Source organism: Anopheles aquasalis, chromosome 2 (assembly GCF_943734665.1).
Source record: "Anopheles aquasalis chromosome 2, idAnoAquaMG_Q_19, whole genome shotgun sequence".
NCBI classification, from domain to species: Eukaryota; Metazoa; Arthropoda; class Insecta; order Diptera; family Culicidae; genus Anopheles; species Anopheles aquasalis.
Window position 1 is genome coordinate 5,368,461 of NC_064877.1, and position 18,454 is coordinate 5,386,914.

The 18,454-nt window shown below is 47.6% G+C and overlaps 1 protein-coding gene across 2 annotated transcripts in view; it reads right to left on the minus strand.

The window, feature by feature from the left end:
* LOC126573337 (adenylate cyclase type 6) overlaps positions 1 to 18,454 on the minus strand; it is a 70,491-nt gene that overhangs the window by 50,014 nt on the left and 2,023 nt on the right. The window lies entirely within an intron of this gene.

Here is an 18,454-nt window from a genome sequence, read left to right on the forward strand (position 1 = left end):
TGCACGAGCCGAATTTATGGCCATCCACCTCCTCAACATTCTTCCCATTCGATGCGATATAATTTAGCCTTCGCATGAATGTCATTCGCGCATTTTCATTCCACAATGCGCTCCCGGAACCGATGATCTAGCGAAGGCGATGGCAAGGTAGGACACGCGCACCACCAACCAATTCCAATTCTTCGACCAATTTTCATTAAATCTATCTGTGGCGCCAACATCGCTTCATAAGCTGGGCCGAAATTGTGCTCAAATTTACATTGAAAACCCTCGATTCGTGTCGATGGTGTGGGGTGGCACAATGGGAGTGGAGTATCATGGGCCCACCTCATCCGCTTCGAACACTATTTACGCGCTCGTGGAGAGGGTGGTGCCACGTGTCAGGCAGATAAAATGCTCGATTCAGCGCCTTCACAAGCCGCAACCGCTCATCACGAGTGTGCGAACTGTAATGGTGGTAGATGGCGGCCGCTGGAGGGAGTGCAAAAAACGGAGGCATCTCATTTCCATAATTTCCACGACGGCGCTGCTGCCGCCGGTGGTGCCCTTTCGAGCTAGTGAGGGAGTTATCATCGTGTGCCTGTAGTTGTGTTGTGTTGTGTTGTGCTGTGTTTATCATCGAGCGAGCTACGTGATGAGCTCAATCCCGTTGTTTGCGGTGGATTTGAACTCCGGAAGGGTTCCATTCCCGACAGGGTGCCTACTCCCACTCCCATGGTTCAATCACTTGCAACAAACGCATATTTCTGCGCTTAATTAGTGCTGCAGCTACCTCGCTACGCCATTGTCCGACCGAACGGGCGCGAGTGAGTGCGTGCGTATGCGTTTGGTGCGTGCATCTCGGAACCAATGCATCTATAATCGATAATTAATAACCTAAAGGAAGGAACGCAACTTACACACTCACTCTGAATATGTGCTATCGAACGTGGTAATCAGTGAACCCTGCTATTGGGTGGGAGGTGAGCATACGCAAGGTTGTTCGTTAAATATAATGGACAACATTAAATAGCATATTATCGGAATGGCAAACACAAAGGAAGAGAGAGAGAATGAGAGGAGACCGATCGCTGAATGACCGACGGAACCGAAACCGAGCTTCAATGCTTTTATGCAGCAAAGCAGAATCCATTCAATCATTCAGCTGTGAAAATGGCTTCTTTATGCGTTAAATACCGAATGGAGTGGAGCCTTTCTATCAAAAGGATCCGGCCATACCATCATGATTTACTCTCTCTCGCACATACTGTCTGTCCTGTAGTCCGATGGTGGTTAATGGTAATTGCTTTTTCTTTCTGTAATTTATTTTGAATTCCCCCGGACTTTCGATCTTATGATAATGTGAACCTTCCGTGCTGTGCTCGGTGCTGTATTGATGTGTCATGTTGATTGACCTCCATCAACTTTATCAGAGCGTCGAGTTGTTCGAAGCTAATAACGAAATGCCTCATTCCCGGGCTCATGAATATGTTGATTAACTAGAAAATGTATAATCACTGCCCGCATAAACACCACCAGCACACCGTCGTGCCGCATTTTAAACTCTCGGACCATTTTTAATCGCCAACAAACCCACAGTGTCCAACCACAAGCCTTTAGCAGCTCATCTTTCTATCTATCTATCACGCTCTCTCTCTCTCCCTCTCGTTCAAAGAGCTGTCCGGCACAGCTGGACAGAAGGATCACACCATCAAAGCTTAAATGCGCTAGCATACGTTAGATGAAATTAGCTCCAGCCGACCTCCCAGCCGACACTTCCGCATCCTTGAGCCGGCAAATTGTGATAATTTTGTAATTTAAACTTTCAACGACCACCGTCGTCCGCTCCGTTGTTGTGGGTTGCCTCAGGACCCTCAGCTAGGGCGCGCGAGAGGCAATAGAGTGACGGTGGAGAACCCGCACGGTCCGGTACGGTTCACTACCTTTCATTAGTATCCCATTAGTAATGGTGTGCGGTGATGATGGTGTTGGCCGCATGGTAAAATGGTGCGCGAAACCCCAGATTCTCCGGTTTTATTGCGACCAACTCAGGCGGAACTGGCGGTGGGTCATCTGTTTATACACGCGCGAGCCGTGCCGTTCGTCCGTTTTGGACGCCGCGAATCGTTTGCAAGTACAATCATCCTTGAATGGGTCATTTAAGGGTTTCGGTGCCATGCTGGACCCAGATTTTAGCAACAGGTTAAGAGCATTTTAATCATATTAATCATACCCTTGATGCTACACGCTCATCGCTCTCGGGGGGACTATGCTGAAGGTTTATGCTCGCCGTTTAACTGCCCAATATGCTCGCACTCAACTGTAAATTTGCGATAATTGCAAAACGAATAATGAAAGTGCTGTGCAGGGCGTGAGAATGAGTTTTTTTTTTCAGCCAAAAACGAACTTTTACATCATTTTGCGTTTCATTTTGCGCTGCCTCCCCCAATAAAAAAACACAAAACAGCCTCTCGCAATGATAACAACCGTGGCTGGAAAGCGCAAAAAAAAGACTCACTTTCAGAAGGAAAACGAGAGAAAAAATCCATTTCCTTTCCGCCGTCCCTCTGAAAGGTCAGAACCAGAGAACGAGAAGCTTTCGATGACGCAAGTCGCAAACACTCGCTAGCTGGATAACTGCCTTGCGCGGGGCACACGCAACGCACACAAAAAAAAGAAACAAAAATGAATCCCAAGAACACCAAAACAGCTTTATAATTACAAGAACAGCGCATCGCCAATGTCGAGGTCTTGGTGGTTGCCCGAAGGTCGCCCTAGGGTCGCCCATCGTATCGCATAGCGCCTTGTTGTCTGCCCCACCGAGGGGCCAGCGGTTTAACCGTCAAAGGTCAGCACTGTACTCTACTATATTTTACGATACTCACCCTATCTGTCCCTTTAAAGGGGTTTACGATTCACATGGAACGCGCTCGGAATCGTTTCATTTCGGTATTTCGTTCTCGCTTCGACGCCATTGTTGGCAAGCAAAACCACAAGAACAAGGGCCTCGAGAGGGGGACCACGCACAGACCACTGCACTTACAGGCCCGTTAACATAACGGATTTTGGCAACGGTGCTGTGCAAAGTAACCTTGTCTGCAGCAATAACGGTTGCGGGAAGGTTGCTGAAAGAACACGAAGCACGATGTTCTCGGGAGCTTTCTGCGGTTTGCGCATTCTCGATCTTTATCGGCATTATCGATATTTCGATTTTGTGCCCGTGTGCAAGTCAAGATGAGATTATGTTTTGAATTATTCAAAGAGTATCCAGTTATATGCTTTGAAAAAGCGGTTCGTTGAAGAGGTCAATTCTTGGCTATTAATCGAGTATCTTTCGCTAAGCATCCAAACGATGCTCATGTCGTTTCAATTAATTTTCGGAAGTACATTTTATGTGCAATATAATGGAAAGCGATGGATAGTATGCTCATTTCTGATACTCGATTCTATTACTATCTAAGATCTTCGAAATGCTGACCATTGGCGTATTTTTGATGCAGTTCAATATTGAGTTCTTATTTTTAATTCCAATCCATTTATATTATCCTCAATGTTGCTTTATTACTTCGAAATTACTATCAGTGATAGATGAACATCTTTTTAACAAATCTCAAGTGAACGTTTAACGTCTGTCAAAAAGAAGAAGCAAAAGGGTCTAGAACTATAGGGAACATATTAAAATGAAGATCAAAGTATCTTCTAAGGCGCTTACGGAATAATTCTTCCATTAAGATTGCTTATCGAAATCCTATTAAAATGATTCTGTCACACAGATCTTCTGAATTCACTTTCAACCGTGACAGTATCTTGTCGATCGATTGCGGTCTATTAAGATCGGATCCGATTGTGATTCAAGAGAAATGCAACAACCATTCACGCGCCCCATCATCCTGTGGAGTATAATAATTAATCACCGAACCCGGTTACCTGGTTCACCGTAAATTCCATTAACCAATTATCTAAAATGGTTCCCTGCATGTATCGCACAACCTTCAACCTCGTCATGCTTTAAGTCCCCTCAAGAGCGTCGTGGCACCTCTTGTGCCTGCGTTGCTGTGCAACCGGATCCCATTCCACGATGCTTACTAGATAGACTTCCAATAAATCACTTAACCGGTCGGTCCCGTTCTCGATGATGGTCTAGATGATACTCGGGCCCAGCAAGGACTCCACCCGCCCCGGGTTCAAAGTGATAGAGGCAAACGTTGGTGCCAAACCGCACCTTCATCACCTTCGCTACCACTCCGAAGCGTGCTTGAAGGCGCTGAAAGGATGAAAGGATAGCAAAGCAACGGACAGGAAGGTGGAGAAATTCCTTTTCAACTACCCACCAAAGAAAACCACGAAAGCGATGCCGAAGAAAAATCTTATTTTAGATTCGCACGACCGATACTTTCTGGCTTCCGGTGGTGATCAGCGGATGTTGTACGGCCACGAGTTTCGCCTTTTTCGAGTGAATGTCACCTCTTGAACAAACACACGCATACGCACAACCAAATAAAAGACGGCCACGTTTCAATAACGCCACCTAGGTAGGCCAAAAATTCGGACCACAAACCGAACCTCACCGGAAATGTCCCACTTCCCACGTAAACTCTTTCGGCCGCTTGCACCGACCGGGTGGTCGGTGGTCTGCGCGGTTCTATGTCAGTGAAGCTATTTGGAAATTAATTTCCGCTCCCAATTTGCACGATCGCCACCCTGATCGAACCTGGGGCAAGGTGGTTTGGTTGTGGTCCATCGCTTCCACTCGAGCGCTCTCGGGTAAACACGCAAACACACGCCACGGCACGGCACGCCACGTGCGGTACACCGCGAAGGACCTGCACAACCTAAAATACCCTTTCCTGTGTGCCTTCATCATTCCACAACCCGGGGACGATTGTTTTTCGAGGCTTTTTTTTTTGTTGTCGAGAGAAACAGGAGGAAGTCGTCGAATCCCGTGAGACCTTTCAGAGAGAGCGGGCGCGCGTTCCGTCTTGTCTTGTCCTGGCACGCACGAATGAGCGGAAGTATCGAATAAGCGATTGAATTTCCCCCGAAAAAACAGCTCCCCATTCGAACCGTTTGCCGCTTGGAATCAATGATGCAGAGGGCCACCACCACCCGTTTTCATTTCCTGTCGGCGTGCTCTGCTCCATTGGGAATGAGAGAACTGGCATTTCTTTTTAATTTCACTTCCTTTTTGGACAGGGGGAGTAATGGGGGTGTTTGGATGGCTCCTTCCCTTACCTGTGCTGTCTCACTGATCGATACGTGATCGAAATGATGGTATTGTGCTGCTTTTTTCGATACATTTCCTGCAAGAAGCACTTCGAATTCCATAGCATTCTTTGTTTTACAGGAAACGTAAAGCACAATCCGGCCACAATCCTTCTCGAGAGATCACGCACGCACACACGCCGAGAAGGCGCACACATTGATGGTTCATAACCCGTACAGCCCGTAATGGAAGGTGAAGGTAATGAACCTTAACTACTCGTTCACATTAGAGAGCCCAACGCTGAGGAAGACGGTAGTAGCGTAGTATTTTCCAATTTCACCACGAAAGGAAGCTACGTAAAACAAGAGAAAGAAGCAAACGAGAGGGGGGAAAGGGCATAAAAAGCCCGGACCACCCCCTGACCACCTGGTAGGCGATGCCAATACGGGGCAAGCTACGCACAATGTGCCCTGCGCCCACACACTCCCATCCCATCACATCGCACGCTCTACTCCCGCTGCTATAAATGTGTCAGTAACGGCAAAATGAGGGTTTTCTGATTTGATTAGGTCCGGAAAAATGGTTTCCCTTGGACGACCCGTTGCTAGTGCCCCGTTACTGCCACCATTCTGCGTCAGGTTGCACACCACATTACCTGGGGGGGGGGGGGGGGGGGGGTGTGGGAATTCAATAAGCTGACGCAATCACCACCCCAGAGCGGTCGAACATTGAGCCGGAACATCAAGCGGGTCATTATGGATGTATGCACGCAAGTGCACGCGCCCGGCTGTAAGCTTTAAACTAATGCGTAATGATAGTTTTGATGATCGTTTAGAGGAGCAGCAGTGATGATGATACTTTTAAAAAAGATCCTTCGACTATTTGGTTGCTAACGCGCACCTGGATCAGGGAGCATGAGAACGGTAAAAGCTTCTTTCTTTTCCAACAAACGTCAACGTCAATGTAACAGCATAATGATACCTCTATTCTGCAACAACGGGACGGAACAAAAGGAATAGCTCGTTCGCTTTCTCTATCTCTGTGTCAGTCACAATTCCATCATGTCAGCTCAACCCCGGTGGCTCGGTGGTTTACATTGTTTCGCATTGTTCCGCAGCACACTGTCAGCTGTTTGATGTGGTCTGCATAATGTGCAAGCAGAACCATTTGCATTTACCTTCTGCAGTTGGTGCGACGGTCAGACGAGGAGCGGCTTTGTTCAATTACTTTAAGCGAATAATCCATTCATTGAACCCGCTATCGAACCATACCAACCGGGAATGCCATTGTTCTGGTTTGTTGTGACCATTGGAATGTATACCAGGAGCGTGGTTTTAGAATTTCCCTCGCCCAAAAAGGATCCAGTTCCGTTATGAAATCCGGTTTCATTTATTTTAATCTCCGGGCAACGCTTTTGGTTTCCATTTTCCAGCAACTACCACAAGCCAGCTAGCCAGGGTGCGCGAACGGGAACACTATTTAATCCTTCTTTTGATCGAATGTGGTCCTATTAAACGCTGTAATTCACACAAAGTCCCGTCAATCACCGCTCGGGGGTGGGATTTAGAAACTAATTTACAAACGCACGCCGGTGGAGGTACCGGTTTTTCCGCCGATCAACAATAAGGTGCTTAAAGATTTATCTGATCCGCGATCCGGCGGAAGGGCACACGATTGGAACCACGATTATGCGATAATCAGGAGCGAATGATTGCGATTCAAAATTGACATTCCACAGCAGGCGTGTGCGTCTTTGTGTGGCTTGTTATTGCCGATTGCCTGCGATCGATGCCGCCAGCCTACTGCGAGCTGTTCCGAGGACCGGGAACACATAAAAATAATGCCAATAAATTATTCATCCAACGCTATTGGTTTTGTGTGCCAGGCACCAGGCTCGCCCTTGTTTGGGATTTTAGCCCCATTCGCTCGGGGTGTACACCGTGGCAAGTTTACACACCACGCCGAGAGGGAACATCGGAACCAACGGAACGAGCAAGCACACGAGCGGCACAGGGCCAGGCGGCCAGTTGTTTACTATGCAGTGTTTTCCATCGAATTAACTTCTACTCGATGATTGCGCGCTCCGGCCGGTCAAAAGACCGCATTCCCGCGATGCCGCATGTTTGCTAAAACGCTTTCTTCCATTCTGTCGGCCACGACGACGGCGACAAAAGTCAAAAGTGCGAAACTCGCTCGGCCAGAGAGAGAGAGAGAGCGCGCCAGCGCATCGTGGCCTTGGCATTGCAGCATAAAAATCGAAACCGCCGCCGGTTGACCTTCCCAAGGAACCAAACTGGCTGCGTGCTCTAGATTTTATGTTGGCTTTTCGAGAGGCTTCCGCTTTAGAGCGCCAGAGCTAAGGATTTATAATTTAATTTCAATGGCTACGTGACAAAAATTAATCATCCTCCTCCCTCCATCCACCCAAGGAACCAGGCATGTTCCAGCATGCTCAGCATCTTTTAAAATTGGCCAAAAATCCGCCCGCTCCGTGGGAAGCGAAACATGAAGACATAAATTATTTCCACATTTCTCCGACGAGTTCGTCCCCACCGTCCCCAAACCGAGATGCGCTATAAATAATTGCTCCCTCGTTGTACGCCCAGTCTGGCCTGTTAGACGGCCATCGCATCGCAAATTCGATACTTGGGCGATTTTTTGTGCAAACGCCCCGGAGAATGATGTATTCTGCATTACGCCGTCTGCATGCGTTCCCGTTTACTGCAGCGCACGGAGTGATCGCAATTTTCGACACGCGCCAGCTGGACTTCACGGTCGGCCACGTTCGACACCGTCTGGGCCTTCCGTTCCAAATTCGTCCAGTCGCGTGATGCCTTCTGTTTCCTTTGTGGTCGCTTGAAAAGGAACCGGACATGGAGGAGACGAGAAGGTAGAACTTCTCCTCGGACAGCTTTGATTTTAAATTTATCGCTTTTCGTCTTCGAGGCCACTCCAACTCAGCTCAGCGCGCCCCATGAAGGCTGCCATGTTTCAGCATTTTATGGGATTTTCTGCCCGTCAAGGGATGGATCAAGCGAAACCCCCACACAGATTGGGAAATCTCACCGCATCTTTCGCCCTTCCTCACGCTAACCCACGGATTGTTTAATCGTTTTACTTGGGAGAAAGTTTGACCACTTTCCCATCGTTATCCATCGCGCCATCCACCGCTCTCTCTCTCTCTCTCTCTTTCTCTCTTCGTAAACCTTTTTAGCCCTTTAATCCCTTGGTGACCATTCAGAAGAGGCGTTCCATCTGCTGTTTGTCTTGGGCAGAAAATGTCCTTATCATACGGTGGCCCCTTAGTACTGTGCGCCTCTCGGTGATAAAATATCTATTAAGCTGGGGCCACCGGACCCCTCCGGTACCGGTAATTGAGTTATTGGTGCTTACCTTCGCCGGAGACATCCCACCCCCTTCCACACTGGTCGGAATATTTGAAAATAAATTGAGAAAAGGTTACTCACGAGCAGCGAGCGAGCGCGCCCTCGCGCGTGTATTTGAATGACTTTTTATGAGTTTCCAATCCCGGTCTGTGATTAGAATAAACGGTAACGGAGAAATAATTTATCGTCTCACCGCCCACCTAACGGATGCCCGGCCATTGCTTTCCTCCAAAGTAATCCAAAGGAACGGTCCTCGTACTCGCTTGCACGTAGAAGAAATCTTGGCACCGCACCAAAATGGCTGTGAAATCACAAGGCGAACACTGCACGGCTAAATATAAACAATAACAGGATGTTGTATCATTTGTGCGCATTTTTGGGATACTTTGTAGTTTTTAGTATGACTCGCTCGAGCAGAACGTGTTGGCCATATTTTATTAGCCCGACTGGATAATTGATTATGCATTGCAGATGCTCCAAACAAACACAAAGATCTACTCGGTGTGGCCAGATGGCGTTTTGGTAATACGGAAACGTTTATAAGATTGCTTCATTCTGATTGTGTCAATAAATTAATTGAAGAAAGGAGCATTTTCGATTCTCGAGGCGGATCAATATTACTCCCTCTATTAACTTCTAAGCCCACTCTAAGCCATGCCACCACCCAGACAGGCCACCGAAAAGCTAAGAATGGCATTCTCAAAACACAGCACCACGCACGCCAACGCCGGGTTTTATGTATTCATTTTCATCCTCCACAGTACCCGTCCCGCCAGACGATCCCTCGTGTACCATTACCGAGAGAAAACTCTGCCTTAAACCAATCAATTTACAACTAATTTTATTCATCATTGACGATCCCCGATAGGGCGGGCATCGAGAGCGAGTGAGTGTTTCAGTGTATGCAAGCACCGCACCCAAAATAAAACCCCCACCACCACCGCACTGGAGAAGGGCAATCGAGATCCGGGCCGGTGGGAGGACAAAAGTGAAGAAACACAAGCTCCCACCCAGAAGCCCCACTCGATCGAGGGGCTGAATCGAATCGTAAAATCATCGATCCGTTTACAGCGGAAAACGAGAACGTAGGCAGCATACACGATACTGCACTTAACTGGCACCGAGCACCGGGCTGAGGCCCCATAAGAGGACCCCGGACCACCGACGACCGACGACCGACGACGGTTGACATCGGTTACGCGAGCTCGAGGCAAGAAAGGAACTAGAACCGGTGCCTATTATTCGAAATGTATATGCATATGGTGGCGCCTGGGCCCCACCCCGGTACCGGGATTCTGCGAACTACGAATGTACCAGGAATTCTTGGGTGTCCTCCTTTGGCGCTTCTCCTTCTTTCGTGAGCCAATTTGGGATCGTAGGTTGACACAGAACGACGATGCTACGTCGACCCTTCGACTACGATGGTGGAAATTGGTGGAAAATTTTAAACACCACATTATCCGGAATTTTCCCAACCGACTGCTCGGTTCTCGTTTACCTCGAAGAATGATGATTCACGAGAAATGGTGCTGGCTAATGTTCTGCACCGTCGTGCTGTAGCATATTCCACCCCCCCCCGATGCCGGTTGTGAAAGGCAAAAACTGAGGGCGTACTCAACGTTGAAGGCGTTCCATCTTACTTCTTGCTTTTGCTTGCTTTTCTCTCTTCATCGTCATCGTCATCGTCGTCGTCGTCGCCGACGTCGTGGCCGTTGAAAGCTAACTCAATATGCTTAATGTAGAAATAAAAGCAATAACGCTTGAGGCACATTAATATTACAGTACGAATCGGGTCCAATGGCACCACCGTACCACGGCACCACCATATCCGAACGGAAACCGATTTCTCGTCCCTTGGCCTCAACCTTTTGGGGGGAAAAACCGGTTCAGGCTTTTCTCTCGCTTCCTCCTGGGACATCATTATGACTATTAACACCATCATCGACGTCACAGCTAGTGCTGAGGATCCCAGAGGGCAGGGTAGGCAGGGATAAGGGGTGGAAAATTAGGGGTAACTGCTTCGGCTGATCCCAGGACTACGCCACATTCTGCCACCAATGGTCTAGCCGCACGTCGTCTACTAGGATGTGAAACGGTCGATCGAGTAGCACACTCAACGCGCGTAGTAGGCTTCTAGCATCGCCTTGGTGACAGTAGGCCTTTTGCTGATGCTGACGACCCCGAGAACTGAAGGGGGAAATGGGGAGTGTGAACGACGAGCTAACGACGAGATTTCCTTGGGCCGGAAGTAAGACAGACCCGGGGGCGTCTGGGTAGCCTCACGACCGGCAAGAATCTTACGAACTTGCACGGCTTCACTCGCGTTCAGCGCACTGTTTGGTGTTGCTCCGATGAGATGAAGCCATCGCGCCATCGGTTTGAGGACAACATAAATAACTTCTTACACCAGGTGCCAATCAGCCGTTATCGAATCGGACTCCTCGAAAGTCACTTGAATGTCTCCAACTCCTTTTTTATGGTTTTGTGATCTGTCAAAGAACGGAACGAAAAATGCTGTAACGAGTCAACAGCAAATTCCCCTTTTTGGTTTGACCGCCAAACCAGTCCAACCCAAATCATCTGCCTGTCATATTTCGTTTGTACAACTCGTTGTCTCGTTTAATGCGGGTAGCGGAGATTGAAAAACTTTTTATCAAACTTTTGCAATCGGTTGGATCCGATTGTGAAACCGATTATTCGTCCAAACGTCACAAAAGGGACCACTGCAAGTAACGTGGCGCAGCTGTGGCCACATAAACTATTCATGGAACACAGCAACCTAAAGCTACAGAGCAACGGCAGACCCAGTGGCTAGTGTTCTGGTTGGCGTTCATTATAACGTAATGGTGCCATGTTGCCTCCGTTAATCCTTTTGATGTGACAGTAAATCTTACATTCCACATCCAGCATTCTCCAAGCCGTCCACCAAGGTGTCCTTTTCCAGTCAGCTCAACGCGCTTACTCCACTCCACACCAGAGTACCATGAGGTCGAGGATGCTTTCATAAGCAATTTGACTTCCAAGCACTGGCATCAGTTGCAGCACTCTCTTCCACTCTGTCTCTCCTTCTCTCTACATTCTCATATTCTCTGTGACATTTCGGAATCTTCCTTCAGCTTATCTAGCAAGACCACAAGCATCCAACGGCTTGAAGCACAACAATGCACGACTGCCCCGGATGTCGAGCGCTGCACAGCATGCATCCGCTTTCAGCTTCCTCCCGATGGCTCTCAATGGTTAATCCGGTGAAAGCATCTGTAACATTATCCATATGTCTACGGGTTGTTTGAAACATGAGGTAGAATGTAACAGAGAGCAGGCACGTATTTCAACTGGAATCTCCTCAAAAATGTAAAGTCAACTTGGTCGCTCACTCCACGATGGTCCACGCGTGCGGCGTCACTCGGTTACCTTTCAATTCTCGTTATTCTATTGACTGCCGGCCGCCAAATATAGATCATTTTGGATGAACGTTTTCGACGAAATTGTACTCGATAGGACTTGCCACGCATCCTCGATTCCATTCATCATGTACTCCAAGTATGCCTCCAGCCTACTCGGTGTCCGGAAGGTAAAACTTCCTACTCACGTGGGACACGCGACGTGTACAGCTCAATTCAGGAGGTAAAATATGATTTACTTACGATGAGTGTGAGACATACATTATACTTTGGTAAAACTTTTGCCCGCCAGCCGTAGCCGATAGCGAGGTGAATGTGAAGGAAACGCGGTTCGCTGCTGCCAATTTCAATGAAAGTTTTGAGCGGAAAGTTGAGGCGAGTCTTAAATTCAAAACGAACCATTATTAAGAAGCAACGGGGTGAATGTTGTAACCGGTGAAATGTTTCCATTTCATTCGTCTCCGAGTTTCGTGTTGGCTATAAATTGGTTTTCGCGGAGGAGACTTTAATGTAATTGCAACAGTTTGTTAACAGTGAAAAATGCATTGAAACTGTTTAAGCGTGTATTTAAGATCCCATGCTTTAGATTACTTGATTTTTCAAAGCAATTGAAGAAAGAGTGTTTAACAAGCAAAAGAATCGAATGCATCCCAAGCAGCAAAACATTACTTTCCACTTCCAAAAGTAACCATTTATTCATTCTCCTGACATGCACATTCGTTATTTCGTCAATTACATTGCATAACTTGTTGATTTTCGGGCTATTTTTTATTCTCGGCAGTACCTTCATGCTAGCAACAGTTTCCAACAGCGGAAGGACTCAGAAAAATACGATTTTCCAATACAAACATCCCGCCGAGTGAGGTTCGCTGCCTTTTCAGAATATTCATCGAATGAAAACCATTTCCTCGAAAACATGTTTGTGTTGTTCGTTGAGTTTTTGTTTTATGTTTCCTCGATTTGGCTTCATGATGGAGCACACCAATTCCCACTTTGCTGTCAGCATCCACCATTTTGAGAATATGTTGGTAGGCTGACTGTTATTTTTGTATCTAACGATCGTAGCAGGCATTCGTTTTTATTCGCCTGAAACAATTTATGGAAATTCTACTGCCATTCGGTGTGCTCCATTCATGCTCGTGTATCATTTCGGTTTCCGCTTGATAAATAACATTAAATAGTCTCAACACTTCATAAAACCATCATGTTTGATTTCACTAACGATCAATTAAGCAAAATTTGCTCAAAAATCACAAACACATAATACGCATGTGAGCGAAAATGTTAACATATGCCGTGACACTGGACCACGGATCGTATACCAACCGAGGCTTGGCCACGCGCTCGGGTTATACACAATCCACATCAATCAATCCACATTATCTCCCATCAAAGCAGCTGCATTCTTCGTAAAACCGCGAGCCGAGAGCAGAGGATAACCGGAAAGCCGCATCACTGCGAGCATACGTGATGCGGCCACAGCGTCCAACCGAGAGAGAAAGAGAGAGTGAGGTTTTGCCGATCGAGCTTAACACCGAAACCATCAGCAGCAAAAATAATAATAATGAAATGTAGAAGCAGCAGAAGAAGAAGAACACTCCCAATCGTTCATGTGCGGCGGGAAAATCCCGGTTGGCAATCAATCAATCAAACGAAGCGCTCCACATCCTGACGGTTCGTCACGAACTGTCGTGACAGCTGGCGATGGAGACGCCCAGCAAATGCGCCAACCGACGACCACTATGCCACTGCCACTCGCCAGCCAGCCAGCCAGCCAGCCAGACAATGAGGTGCTCCGTTTGCGACACTCGACACGACACGACTCGGGTATTCAGCGTACAAAGAGGATGTACGCCCGATGTAGAAAGTTATGAATTTTAAACAACTGCATTACCATTATCTGCTCTCGTACTCGACAGCGCACGCCTTCCATCGAAGACCACTAAAACGCTTTTGATGGCCGCGCTTTGAGCGAAGTTCCTTCGAATCTCACGTACATTAAATATTCTCTTTTGCTTAGGCACCTCCACCAACCAATCGAATTACGGCCAACGGGCCAACGGTCCCAATGGAGCGCACTTTGGAGCTCCCGATGGATTTCCAGCCAAATTTCATCGGCTTTCCGGGAGGTTTCGGTGGCTTTATCAGGCGGCTTCGATGTGGATTCCCCGGCACTTCAAAGATGCCACCGCTTCGGGTGGCTTGGACTTATTAGATCAATTTTAAAACTGTATATTGCAGGAATTATATCCCTGGTGAACCGGAATGAGCTCGTAGCAAGTGTATATCAGCAAGTGCTGAAGACTAAAGTGGAATATGAAAGAGATGTTTGAAGTAAAATGAATATTTAACAAATCAAAAGACCCTATCCCTTGCTCGTGAGTGGAACGCTTATCTGTACCTCATTAGCGTGGGAAACTTTCGAAGAAACCTGGTGAAAAACAGATTAGAAAGTAGTACAATGAAAATGAAGATGTGAATTCAGACGCCGTTCAAAACAACGATGATGATGTTCCGTTCACCACGACGGACGGAATAAAATGTGGAAAATTGCTTGCAAATTGTTCCACAAGGAATTCTCCGAATCCTGCTGCTAGCGAAATTCATTAGACACTGCTGATGCTGAAAGCTGTGGTTTGGGGCACAGTCAGTCAACGGTTCTGCTTTAAGCGCACAGAGCACATTGCTAGCAACGCACTCTCGCAGAGCTCCTTTAAGTGGCTTTCCATGCCGGTTTTCGCTGGAAAACAGAAACATAATTGGAGAAGCGTTCCACGAGATTCGTTTCGTCATCGGTATCGCTAAAGACAGATCGGCATCGCATCCCGGGCCGAACGGTGGGCCAGTTTTTGAAGCCAATCCAAATAGATGTAAGTCTCTAACTTCTATGGAATAGGTTGGTGGAAGTATGTTTGTTGGAGGATACTGCCCCCTACTTGCCACTTTGCTACTTGGAAAAGCTCTATCTTTCTATCTGCAGCAAAGCACCTTCCCAAAAAAACCGCCAAAGTCACAGTGCTGGATAGCAGCACAAAGAGAATCGCACCAGAATCGTGACAAGTACGTGTGTCAACAGCTCCTCTGCTCTGCTCTGCTGGGTATTATGAGCTCATAGTTGTGGTTTCACTTTGGTGGCTGACAAACATACCAGGAACCACGAGGATATCGATGCCGATTCGCCAATTCATTGGTTGGCGCAAAACTTTGCAAAGTTCGCTCCCAAAACACACATCACCGAGGTCGGGTTGTAGGATCCTAGGAAAGGTACCGGATTCCCCGGAACGAATCGCCTGAATTCCATTGAAAACGTAACAGGCTAGCAGTTTGCGCTGTGTCTGTTCTATGCTCCCCTGTGACAGCGTTCATGGATTTGTGGCATAGTTTTCCCGATCTTTTATCCTTTCGCCTTTTGATGGTTTGGAGTTGGAGTTCTCCGAACTGGAAGACATGAACCAGCCAGGGGAGCAGATTTTGCAATAAACTGTCGCAACTTCGCGTCGCGGAAAAGTCAAACTACTTCAAAGGGCTTACTCTATTGTACATTTCAAAATCCCCGTGTTTCAGCTGTGAACCAATCATCGACGTGTTGGTGAGCAACCTACGTACCGTGGAGCACCAAAGCTTCATGGTTTCTAGAGTAGCTTCGTGAAGCAGCATGAATTCAATGGAACCTTCCACTTCGAAAGATCAATTTGTCACCATCCTTGGGTGCAATGTGAAAATGGTTCAACGCATGGAACCACCACATGGTGCCCACGGTACCAAACCTTCATTTTCCCACGACCATCCTGAACCGTCCATTGGGGACGACATTTCCAGCACAGAGAGAGCGAGAGACACATCATTCCCTTTCTTTGTTGGTGCCGCAACAAATGTCACCGCGTGGAGGGCAACATTGCGAGACAAATTGGTTCTATCCCGTTCCCACAACGTGTGGTGCACATACAAGCCATTCCTATTGTTTTAACATTCCTTCTTAACATCTCGCACGACGCTGCACTGGACATTCCAAACGAAAGTGTACATCTCCGGGACCGGCGTGTCGGGTGCGAGGCAGAAGTCAACCGGACGGATGGAAGGAAACCACCCGAGCATCATTTCATTACAACTTTTTCGCCGTCCGCCACGGTACGCCACAGAGTTGGTCGCTACAGTGGGATTCAACAGATATTGTTTCCCGCGGAGTAGTTTTTTGTGTTCGTCCTTCCGTAATCGTGCTCATGTGCGGAAGGTTCGTGGAAGAACAAGGGTTTTTAGTTTCGATAATGACCGTTTCCACTCCCGGGGGGAAAAACCCCTTTTCGCCGCACATACGGTTAGTGGCAGACCATTGTTGCTGGTAGTACACGCGACTAGTGAAAAGAGAAACCTACACCGAGGAGAGCACCGAGAAGAGTACCGAGGTTTACTGACTTTGTATCGAGGCTACGATAGAGCGAATGTGCAGAGAGTGTTCATTTATAAGGTGCAAGTAAAGAGGAGTTTTCAAGAAGCTGATCTGAAGAAAGGTGAACTGTTGGATGAAGAAAATAATCATGTGCTCAACCGAAGAAAATGGAATGTAATACAAGTGCATCAACTGGAGAGTTCTCGAGCTCGAAGGGCATTTCTTTATTATTGATTGACTGTATTACTTCATCGTGGCTATCCTTCTTGCAGCTATGCGTAGTCGGCACAAAAACAGGACACGATTCACCTAGTTAATGATCGGGAACAAAGGGAATTGGAGCACATCGCGCTCCGCGAATTCTTTTCGACCCCAATCCGGAGCGATAGTATCACGTTTCACTCTTAATAATCACTCAAGCAAATCTTGCATCCGGTCGGCAATAATAGAACTCTGATTCAAACCGGTGGCCGAGCCCCCGGTTTGCCCACCCAACGACGGCAGTTAAGAGTTTGATTTGAGTTCCATTCCGAGCTATTTTTAGATTGATCTTTTTTACCCCGTAAAATGTAAACCTTACGACAAAGGTCATCCACTGGCCCGGGGGGGGGGGGGGGGGGGATTGATGGCATTTAGCGTTTGTTGGGCTACGGCTAGGCTGTCCAGGTCGGTATCTTATACTTTCCCCGCAGCAAAACCTCACTACAAGATGATACCTTATCGCATCACGGACACCTTTACACCGCACTGTGTCACTTCAAAGTGCAACATGAAAAAAAAATTCCACCTTCGTCCGAAAAGGTATTCCATCCCTCAGCAAATGGTCGCATGTTTGCCAACACTTATCGTTGCCATTTAGCAGTTCATTAATCATAACGAAACGGTCCAGTTCGGTGTGTCGGTGTGTGCCCCCTTGGTTTCATCTGTTTATCTTGTATCACCTCGGGTCTCACCGGTCCCTGCGGTCCCTTTCGCTAAGCACTTTGGCTTTAAACACTTCACGTTCTCTCTACATTTACCGTCCATCATCATCATCCACATCGCCTTGGCTGCTGCTGCTCTGGACTGAAAATATGCTTGATGATCTATTATAATCAGGGGCCCGCAGGGATGAGTCATTAGAAGTGACATGTTGGCACAACGCAAACATACACATACAGCGCCCGGAACACCGCTGTGTTATCTGCATTTCTTCGATCTATTGCTTTTCTTTTTTTTTTTTTTGCTTTCTTCAATCAGTTGGCAACACTCGATCCTCAGAGCATGGCTCACGGTGTATGTGGCGCTGTAAAATGAAACCTATCATCGATTACCATCAATAAAACAAACTAAAAATAGAAAGCATCCGGCGTCGGTAAACGAAACACGAAACCACACTCCGGTACCCGGTTCTGGTTCCCATTCGGCTTCCGATTCCACCCCAAAGTACGAGAATGCGAGCATGGTTTGCATATATTTTGCGATTTTCCTTCCTTTTTTTCACCCATCACTCTCGTTCTTTCTCTCTCTCTTTGTATTTTTATCTGGTTCACCCACATTTAGCTGGGTTCACTTGTTTCTAGCTTGCCAGACATCGGTGCGCTGATCAGTCACACATCAGCGAGCTCTTTAAGGTAGAACGAGGGCCCTGGAGACATGCCAGGAGCTGCCTTTCGTCCGATGTACCTGTTGAGATGGCAGCACAGCCGTCGCTTCTGTTTTCATTTCCTCCGGCGTCGCCTACTCCGCTCCGCTCTCCCGCCTATTTTGCGTTTCAACACGGAAATATCGGTTTTCTCTTATCGGTTTTCCGGGATGCGTACCAGACGGGATCGTTCCGGAATACGACGAAACCGAAATGGAGAGATAATTTCCCTGCCCGCTCGGTCTTTTCCTTCTCCACCACATTCACCTTGGAGTTTATCGAAGCAAGCGTAATTACACCCAACAGCAGCACCGGTGGGGGTGCGGGAATGGCCGTGTGGTCCCACAGATTGCCACGTATACCGCTTCGAGCATGGGGTTTCGGTGCTGCGGAAAGATAAACAGTTGTAATTCCACGCAGCTGAGGAACGCCGCTTCGGGGCCCAAACAAAAGGGGGCCTCTCCGATGCTGCGA